Here is a 9,610-nt window from a genome sequence, read left to right as displayed (position 1 = left end):
TTTCGGCTTTGTCCCAACCACTTCATTAGCTCTGGAGCTACTTGTACTTGTCCTCCACTCCTCCTCAGAAGCATATTGGATGCCTTCCAGCATCATATCTTTTAGCCTTTTGTTTCTGTCCATGGGTTTTTTTTGGCAAAGATACTGGAGTGGCTTGCCAGTTCCTGCTCCAGGTGGATCACGTTTAGTCAGAACTCTCCACTATGACCTGTCCATCTTGGGTGTCCCTGCACGGCATAGCCATAGCTTCCCTTAATTACATACTCAAGCCCCTTCACCATGATGAGGCAACAATCCATGAAGGGGAAAAGACTCAGTTTACTCACAGTTAACAGCATCCTGGGCCTGGGACTCCTGAAAGGAAGAATACAACCTGCAGGGCTGAAGGCCACTGAAAGCTCAGATGAGGCCTGAGCCATTTCTCATTGTGAGGTCCCATCATTGTTTTGGAAAAGAGGTAAAAATATTTTAATTCAAAGTATGGCACATAAAAAACAGTATTCATAGAATGCATGGCTGAGGTGAGTCCTGGGTCAGACATCCCTTTGTCCTCCGCCCCACCGTGTTGTAGGGCCTACAACTGAGAAGCTACATTCCTCTATCCCAAAGAAGACTCAGCAAAAACACCTTAGCCAGAAAGGCAGCATCTGCAGGCAGCTGACTTTTCTCTGTGTATACAGTACTAGCCTAAGACTCACCAGTCAGCACCATGGCCCCCTTTACCATAAAACTATGCACCTGCAGTCAACCAGCTGCAGGAATGCTGCCTGTTAGTTGCCAAGCCCAAGTGGTTTTGACATTGGGGGGGGGGGACACAGAAAATCCCACCCATACTCCTTTCTGTGAAAATAAAACAATAGATCTGTAACAAACAATTCACTGTGTTTTTTTAAAAAATGTACTGCCCGAGGCAGGGCCCGGCTTGCTTAGCTCCAACCTCCTGTTGCTTTAGGACTGCAGAACCCAAGTGGAGTGTGTTCTGGTCTCACCTACCAGCCAGAGGAATACGGGTTGCGTGTGTCTGGGTGAGACACGGCGTGAAAGAGAAGACATGGCCCGCCTGTGTGGGAGAGGAATTGGAACCTCGTGAGAGAAAGAGAACACCTACACGCCAGGAAATCTTCCTTGGCTGTGTAGGCGGAGGTTTTTCTGAGATGTGTTATCTTGAAAGGACACTTCTGGGGATGCCTTTAGCATCATTTGTCATGAGCATAACAGCTCATCATCCTTCAAACAGAAGCAAGGGGTGGAAATTTGACAGTGACGGCAATTTAATGTCATTTAACAGAAAGACACCTGTGTGTTGGGCGAGGGGGGGGAGGGAGGAGACCGTTGCTGGTTTGTTCTCAAATATCTCAGTGTTTCTCAAATAGCTCAGTGTTTAACCAGAGTAGACCCAACAACCAGATTTATCAGTCTGCAGAGAAGAATGCCACCCATGAGTAGTAAACTGAAATTTCACCCTAGTCAGCAGCCAATAGATCATTCATCAACTAAACAAAGGGCCTTATTGCTGTACTTTATAGGCTTTTTTTAAAAAACAAAAACAAAAACAATACAAAACCATATTTTAAGTATCCTGAAAATGTTCTTCAAACATTTGCATTATCTTATTTGCAACCCATTCAGTTCAGAATGGCTCAAAGTTTCTTTGGGATCATAGCAGAAGACCCTTTTCTAGGTCTCCACCTTCCCACCAAGATGTTTCGGTCTGCCTGATCTGTGCACCTGTGGTGAAAAATACATTGAGGCCACCCATCGTATATTACTAAATACATGTCTTCTCCGGCACAAAGATTAATGCTCACACAGGAAAATGGAAGACATAAAGCAAACTTCAGAGGTCATCTACCTTTTATTTCAGAGCTTTTCTGCATGATCAGTCCCAGACAAAGAGGTATGGCTGCCAGGAATTTATTTATTAAGCTTAGACCCCCCACTCTTAGCAGCTTCCAGATGGTTCCCAGGCAGCCTCCTACATATGAAGGGTACAAGGCCAAACTTGCTTTAAACTCAGTAGCAGAACTGCATCAGGAGGGCCTGCAACAAAATGTTGCAGCATGAAGTGCTCCTGTTCAAGGTTCTAGCCAAAATCTTATCTCCCAGAACAAGACATTTCAGTTCCTCTTTCTCAGTTTTCTAGTCTTCTACCCTGTACACATTCTTTGCCCTCTGATCATGCTCTGTTCTGGATAGAAGCTTCAGGATGCCTCCCACACAATTTTCGTATGGTTACAAATAGCAGTTTTCCTCTTCGTCTGGTAATACCTCCCTCCTTCTTGTGGGTAGTGCTCTTTCAGCTAATTAAGGACCAACTCCAAAGTACAGACATTACCATTATTTTGTTAAGTAAAACCTGCAACAAAATGTAGCAGTGCAGAGTTTCAGGATATATTATTGCCACTTCTACTAGATTTTCACCCTCCCCAATAGTCAGCATACCTTGCCCACTGAGCAAACTGACCATTAATTAGGTTGTTTAGAAAAGGGGGCTTAGGTTTTATTTCCTAGGTTTTACTGTTGCAAAGGCTCATGGATACATCCCTCTTATGTAATGCAAAGTTTGGACGTTCAGGTGCTCATCATGACAGTTCTCAGAGTCAGTCCCATCTAGGTGAGTCCAGAAATGCAAGCACCTGGATAGGTCCATATCAAAAAATGAAGAGTGGGTCTTGTGTAAATCTAATGGCTCTTGATTGCTCTTCAACTGATATATTAACTACTGTACTATATATATCCTTAGGAAAGAATTTCTGGTGACAGACCCACACCTAAACCCACAGCTAGCACTGGGGCAATTTGCTTTCTGTACAGGAAATTGGGATGGAGTTGGACCTATGCTAGGCCTTGAAGCCTTCCCAGTTATGCCTTTTCTCCACATTTAAGTGTCTGTGGGTGTGGGTCTGCCAGGTAGAACACCGAGAACGGAGAATTATTGGATTTCTAATCCAAAAAAACCCAACTCCCAAGCCTAGTGTGCACTCATCCAGGAAGAAGATGCCATTGCACAAAACATGTTTCAATGAAAAATAAACAAAATACCAAACACAAATATTGAGGAATTCTGTGCTGTTGTGGCGTTGCTAGAAATTAGGAGGCGGTATGAGAGCAGAAGGGAAAGTGTGTGGATAAATGGGCATGAAAAGAGTTGTAGGCCGGAAAGGCACGATGGGTCAGGGGACATATCAGGTACAACTGAAAAAGGGTATAGCCTGGATGTACTGATAACATACACTACTTTGACCATAACAATCCTACCATGTTTGTAAGTAAAGAATGGGAAGATCCATTGACCACCGTTGAATAAATTGCATAAGAAAAATCCTGAAACAATGTGCTCTTCAACCACCATCTGGAGGGACATTTGGTCAGGATCCTCTCACCAATGACCTCCTCCTCCTCCTCAATATCTGCCAGCTCATTAGCCTGAAACTACAACCCACTAAGAGCCAACAGAATATTTCAACTCATAGCTACCACTCTGCGAACAACCGTTTTACTAGCATTTGGCAGAATGTCAACAGGAGGCCTCTGACACCTAGTAATTAGAGCTAAATTTTCAAACTGTCTCATATAACCTTAACAATAAATACAACTAGAAACTTTACAGAGCACATGTATACATTTCATAGACTATTTTCAAAATGCTTTCTTTCGGGAATTTTAGAGTACCCACAATTTTAAAATCACTTTGAAGAGAGAAGGAAGTTGCTTTTGTGAAGTTGCTAAAGTCCTCTGCATGGTTTATAAAAATCATGAACCAATACAATACAGACATAAAGATTTGAAAGTTCCGGGTGTCACAGTTTAATAAGGTTATCAACAAACTGGAACACGTCCAGAAGAGGGAAATGGTGAGAGTCCTGGAGAACATATCCTATGAGGAATACATGGGTGAACCTCCCTAAGTTTAGCTTGAAGAAAAAGTAATGAAGAATTTATATTATGAAATCATTGTGGGTGAGGGGGAGGGTTGCCCCAAAGATGACCCAAATGACTGGTTTTGAATTACAAGAAAAAAATTGACTAATACAAAACATTTGAAAGAAAAGGCTGACAGAGTGGAGCTGTGACAGTGGCCAATATTCCACTGAGAGTTTGCTGCATCTTGCCAGTTTTGTGATGTGGGATTGCACGACTTGTGCACACAGTGTCATTGGAAATGTGATGAACTCCAAAGGAAAACCCAGTCTCTTCAGAATGCTTGCGTGAACATTTTAGATCTCTGGTACTGCACTTTGTGCTCAGCAGAAGCTCATCAGGACACTGGCCATTGGACCAGATTGTCTTTTAAGATGGGCTTTCCTTTGTTAGGGGATTCTAAGCACAGCCTGGGGGACCAAATATCAGAAAGAGCAGTAAGCGTCCTGCATAAGCAGGCATTGGACTGCAAGACCTCTTTGCTGTTGTTTAGTCGTGTCCGACTCTTCGTGACCCCATGGACCAGAATACGCCAGGCCCTCCTGTCTTCCACTGCCTCCCAGAGTTCGGTCAAATTCATATTCGTAGCTTCAGTGACACTGTCGGCCATCTTGTCCTCTGTCGTCCCCTTCTTCTCTTGCCCTCACACTTTGCCAACATCAGGGTCTTTCCCAGGGAGTCTTCTCTTCTCATGAGATGCCCAAAGTATTGGAGCCTCAGCTTCAGGGTCTGTCCTTCTAAGTGAGCACTCAGGGTTAAACCTCTTAGGTCCTTTCTAATTCTGATATACCATAGGCTTCTTTCTGTTGGATTGAATGGAGAACTAAGTAAACTATGTTAAAAAAAAGATAGCTATTCAGCAAAGAAAGGCTTAATCTGTCTATGTTTGTGTCAGCTAAGGTTTCCTCTAGCCGATCAGCTTCACAAATCAAGCTTGGCACAGCCTACTGGGCATCCAGATGTTTCAGATCAAGTCTAAAGAACTTCCATATGAATAGAAGCGTAGACTACAAAATAGGCACACCTGATTGCATTAGAGAGTAATCGGATATTAATTTGCCATAAAATTTTGAGAAGAGCACCAGATGCAGTTGGTGGCTCCTGGGAATCCCACAGGCTTCGTGTTTTCATTTTTTAAGTGACTCCAAATAAAAGGGGAATATTTAAGGTGAAGCAATGATATTTATTTAGTTTTTTAAAATATCTACTAAGCCTGATGCTCAATTCGCGGTTTGAAATTAATTTTAAACAATACAAACAAGCCTCAACAAAATTGTTGGGGGTGGGGGACAGAATATACAGGACAAAGAGACAGAATGGATAAAGTAATGCTATGAGGAAATAATAGAATATAATTGGGGCAGAAGAATGGTCTTTTCCCATTCTCTGAAGAACAGAAGAAACATGTGGCTTTTTCCTCTCAATAGGGCCACTGTTGGCCATATTCTTCCTTTTCCTGCCCACTGATAACAGAAGGTAAATGAAAGATGCCAAAATTGTGGAAAGGGAGGTCAGGGGAGCTTGACAGCCTGCATATCCGCTGGGTTCTTCCAACATTCCCTGGAACACTCCTGGAATTGTCTCCTTTTCGTGGTCTCCATGATCAGAGTTACACACTGGTTGGAGACTCCGTGGGCTCACAAATGAAGTTGTCAAGTCTGGGTCTCCTTCTTTGAGGGTAGACATCTCCCTCTCTCTCTCTCCCTCTCTCTCTCTCTGCTCTTGTAGGGATGTGTGTGTGTATCAGAACAACTTCTCAGCCCAGGCCAGAGGATTCCTCGATTGCCAGAATGTAAAATCAAATTTATTCCTGTCACTGTGTTCCTAGTTAACAACGACTTTTGACTGAGCGAATAATTTTGAGGCTATAATCCTATGAACATTCTTAAGAGTAAGAGCAAGCCCTAATTAACACAGCAGGAATTAATTTCTGAATACATACTCAAAGACTTCCTTTTAGCTTCCAGATTGAATTCAACAGACAATACTTTCACACACAACATCATCTACAACAATGCATTTGTGAAAGTCTGCAAGCCAATGCCACTCCCTCCTCCCCACATTCTTGCTGCAACATTGTTGTTGTTGTTGTTGTTGTTGTTGTTGTTGTTGTTGTTGTTGTTGTTGTTATGTGCTGTTAAATTGCTCTACTCTAGCAATTTCAAGCCTGTGGGTTCCTTTAGGGAAGTTGGTCCATCTTGTAATTGGTCTTCCTCCTTTCCTGCTGCCTTCCACCTTTCCCAGCATTATTGTCCTTTGCAGAGAATCCTGTCTTCTTCTCATGATGTGCACCAAATAGGACAGCCTCAGTTTCAACATTTTCACCTCCAAAGATAGTTCAGGCTTGATTTGATCTCGGAGCAGTCCAAGGTATCCACAAAGTTCTCTTTCAGCCCCACAAAGTATGGTTTTACTTTGTAAACAAGGCACACATGTTGTTTTAAGGAGTAATAGTATCAAGGAAGTGCCCATCTGGGGTTCTTTTGTTTTGTTTTTCCTTTTTTTCACTGCAACTGCAAGCAAATCAACAGGCACAAACTCCATGACTGTCAGAAGCTGCCTGTGGCTAAACATATTAAGCTCGGAGTGAAATACTATTGAATTCAATGGAACTTCTGTGTATACTTGTACAGTATAGTTTTGCACAATCAAGTGCATACAAGATCTTTTCCCTTCCCGCCTTTTTTTTTTTTTTTGGCTTGAATGAATCTGACAGGGCTACTTTTCCAGACGTTTGCGCGGCTGATAGCTTTTTAAGAAAGATTACAAAAACAAAAGCCAGATACAATTCTTGGCAACAAACAGTAAAAGATATCGGACTCCAATCCAGATAGGAGAGGTCTTTTAACTTACTCAAACAAAGGAGTGAAATGGTAGGAGGAAATCATGAAAAACTTATTGTTTGCCACCCTCTTGTGGAAAGACTGAAAATTAAAACACATCAGCCAGTTCAAATAACAAAAACAAGACAAAACCCACCACCGCTAATATCAACAACAAAACACTTTAAATAGGATTGGTCTAAGCAATCTTGCCCTTTGAGGCATGGCAGTCCCTTCCACACCACTGCTACCCTTGACAAGGTATATTTAAAGACATTCAAGTTATTTCGGTAGCAAGAGCACAAGTATGTCTTCTTATAAACAGTAGTAAAACCATAGAAAGAACAGTTAACTCATCCTTTCAAGGCATTCAGCATCAGTTGCTTGGGTCAGCTATCTAGTGATAGGGCCAGTCCTAACTTTAAAACCTAACAAAAGCTTTGTGTCAGAAGCTGAGGTGGAGTAGGCCGCAGTGGTCCTCAACCTTGGGCCTCCAGATGTTCTTGGACTACAACTCCCAGAAGCCTTCAGCACCATCTCTGCTGGCCAGGGTTTCTGAGAGCTGAAGTCCAAGAACATCTGGAGGCCCAAGGTTGGGGACCATTGGAGTAGGGAGTCCATTGGCTAAAATGGAAGATAGCTTGGTGGAACAGCAGGGGATGTTAGTGATCAACAAATGAAGAATGTAGAAAGTACTTTTAAGAGGTAATTTGCAGGGATGGGAACTCAACTCGTGGGACTTGGTGTTGGACTTAAGTTGCACCAGTGATTTGACCTAGATTCAACTCAGTTCTTCTTTTTCAGTTTGCAACTCAGAATAATCCACCTATCCTCTCCTTTTTTTCTGGGGGGAAAAGAGCTTGTTTTTAATAGGGACTCCAGACTTGGGACTTGGTACCAAAGACTCGGACTTGGACCGACAGACTTGCCAATATCCCTGGAAATTTGCTACCATGTGACAACTCTGGGGCAACCATGTAAGGCTGTGACTTCATTGGCAAATACTTTGGGATTTGCTCTGCAATTAGCAAGGGAGAATTTGAAGCACTTTCAATTATCATGATGCAAAAGCCAATGCCAAATCAGTCCTGACCTTTTTGCTTCTGGTTTTCAGTTTTTCCTCCCTGCTGCTGGGAGCTTCTACTTTTTAAAAGCCAGAATGATTCATCTTGTCTTTTCCCTGTGTGATTGTTTTGTTTTAAAAATGATACAGAATGGACAGGGCCCCTGAAGAATTTGTTTTATTTAAAAAAACACTATCAACTTAAAGATTGGTCACCTTATCACTGCATTGATGCATTGTTTTAACACTAGATCACCTGCACAGACAAAAAGAAAACAACAGAGAACTAGAGCTAGCCAAGTAGGTTGTGTCAAAATAATAAGTATAAGCGAACACGGATTTGTCAAGATCTGGCCATCTCGTGAGAAGAGAAGACTCCCTGGAAAAGGCCCTGATGTTGGGAAAGTGTGAAGGCAAGAGGAGAAGGGGATGACAGAGGAGGAGATGGTTGGACAGTGTCATCGAAGCGACCAACATGAATTTGACCCAACTCCAGGAGGCAGTGGAAGACAGGAGGGCCTGAGGTGCTCTGGTCCATGGGGTCACGAAGAGTTGGACATTACTTAACAACTAAACAATAACAAAAATCTGATCTCATTTTTTCAGCGGGTATCCTCTCTGATAAACAGAGGCAGTGCTATAGACATAGTATATGACTTTAGCAAAGATTTTGACAAAGTGCTCCATGATATCCTGATTAGTAAGCTAACTAGATGTGGGCTGGATAGATCAAGTCTCAGGTGGATATACAATTGGCTAGAGAATCATAATCAGAGGGTGATGATTAATGGCTCCCTCTCCAATTGGGAGGAAGTAACAAGTGGGGTACCCCAAGGCTGAGTCCTAGGTCTGGTGCTCTTCAGCATTTTTATTAATCACTTGGAAGAGGGAGTGCAGGGAACACTCCTGAAGCTGAGGCTCCAATACTTTGGCCATCTTATGAGAAGAGAAGACTCCCTGGAAAAGACCCTGGTGTTGGGAAAGTGTGAGGGCAAGAGGAGAAGGGGATGACAGAGGACGAGATGGTTGGACAGTATCATCGAAGCTACCAACATGAATTTGACCTAACTCCGGGAGGTAGTGGAAGACAGGAGGGCCTGGCGTGCTCTGGTCCATGGGGTCACGAAGAATCAGACACACCTTAACAACTAAACAACAAAAAAAAGTTCCTGAAGATGGAGCTGCAGTTTACAATGTTCCAGTAGTTTTTATACAACTCTATAAAGAAGGAATGGAAAGGACTAAGAGTTTCTTTCACAGAGATTGTATGAAAGCAAAGTAAAAAAGCAAAGTGTGCTGCTTATATAACGCTCCATAGTGTTTAAAGCTCTCTCTGGGGAGTTTACAATTTAATTATGCACACTATACATTGCTCCCTCCCAGCGCTACTCAATTTACTAACCCCCCAAAAGATGGAAGGATGAGTCAACGTCCTCAAGCTGGCCACCTGAGCCTGTCATGATCGAACTCCGAGTCTTCACTGCAGTATTGCAGTTTAACCACTGTGCCATGAGGCTCTGTTAAACATCCTACAGAAAGAGGGAAAATTAATAACAATGAAATGGGCAATGTAGTTCTCTTCCTTGTAAGGGGATTTCTCTGTAAATAGGGCCAAGACTACAAGATGATCATGGGGCAAGAAAGTTAATCTATCTTCTTATTTAATTCTGTTTTGCACGGGCTCAGTTTCTTGAAGGCTGTGACAGCCTCCTCACACGTCACAGAGGAGGTGTCACGTCACTCTCTCACACACACTATAATCACGCTGCCACCAACCACTCCTTAATAAATCTCTTCAGACAAA

Source organism: Pogona vitticeps, chromosome 1 (genome assembly GCF_051106095.1).
Source record: "Pogona vitticeps strain Pit_001003342236 chromosome 1, PviZW2.1, whole genome shotgun sequence".
In the NCBI taxonomy this organism is placed as follows: domain Eukaryota; kingdom Metazoa; phylum Chordata; class Lepidosauria; order Squamata; family Agamidae; genus Pogona; species Pogona vitticeps.
This window is presented reverse-complemented; position numbering follows the sequence as displayed.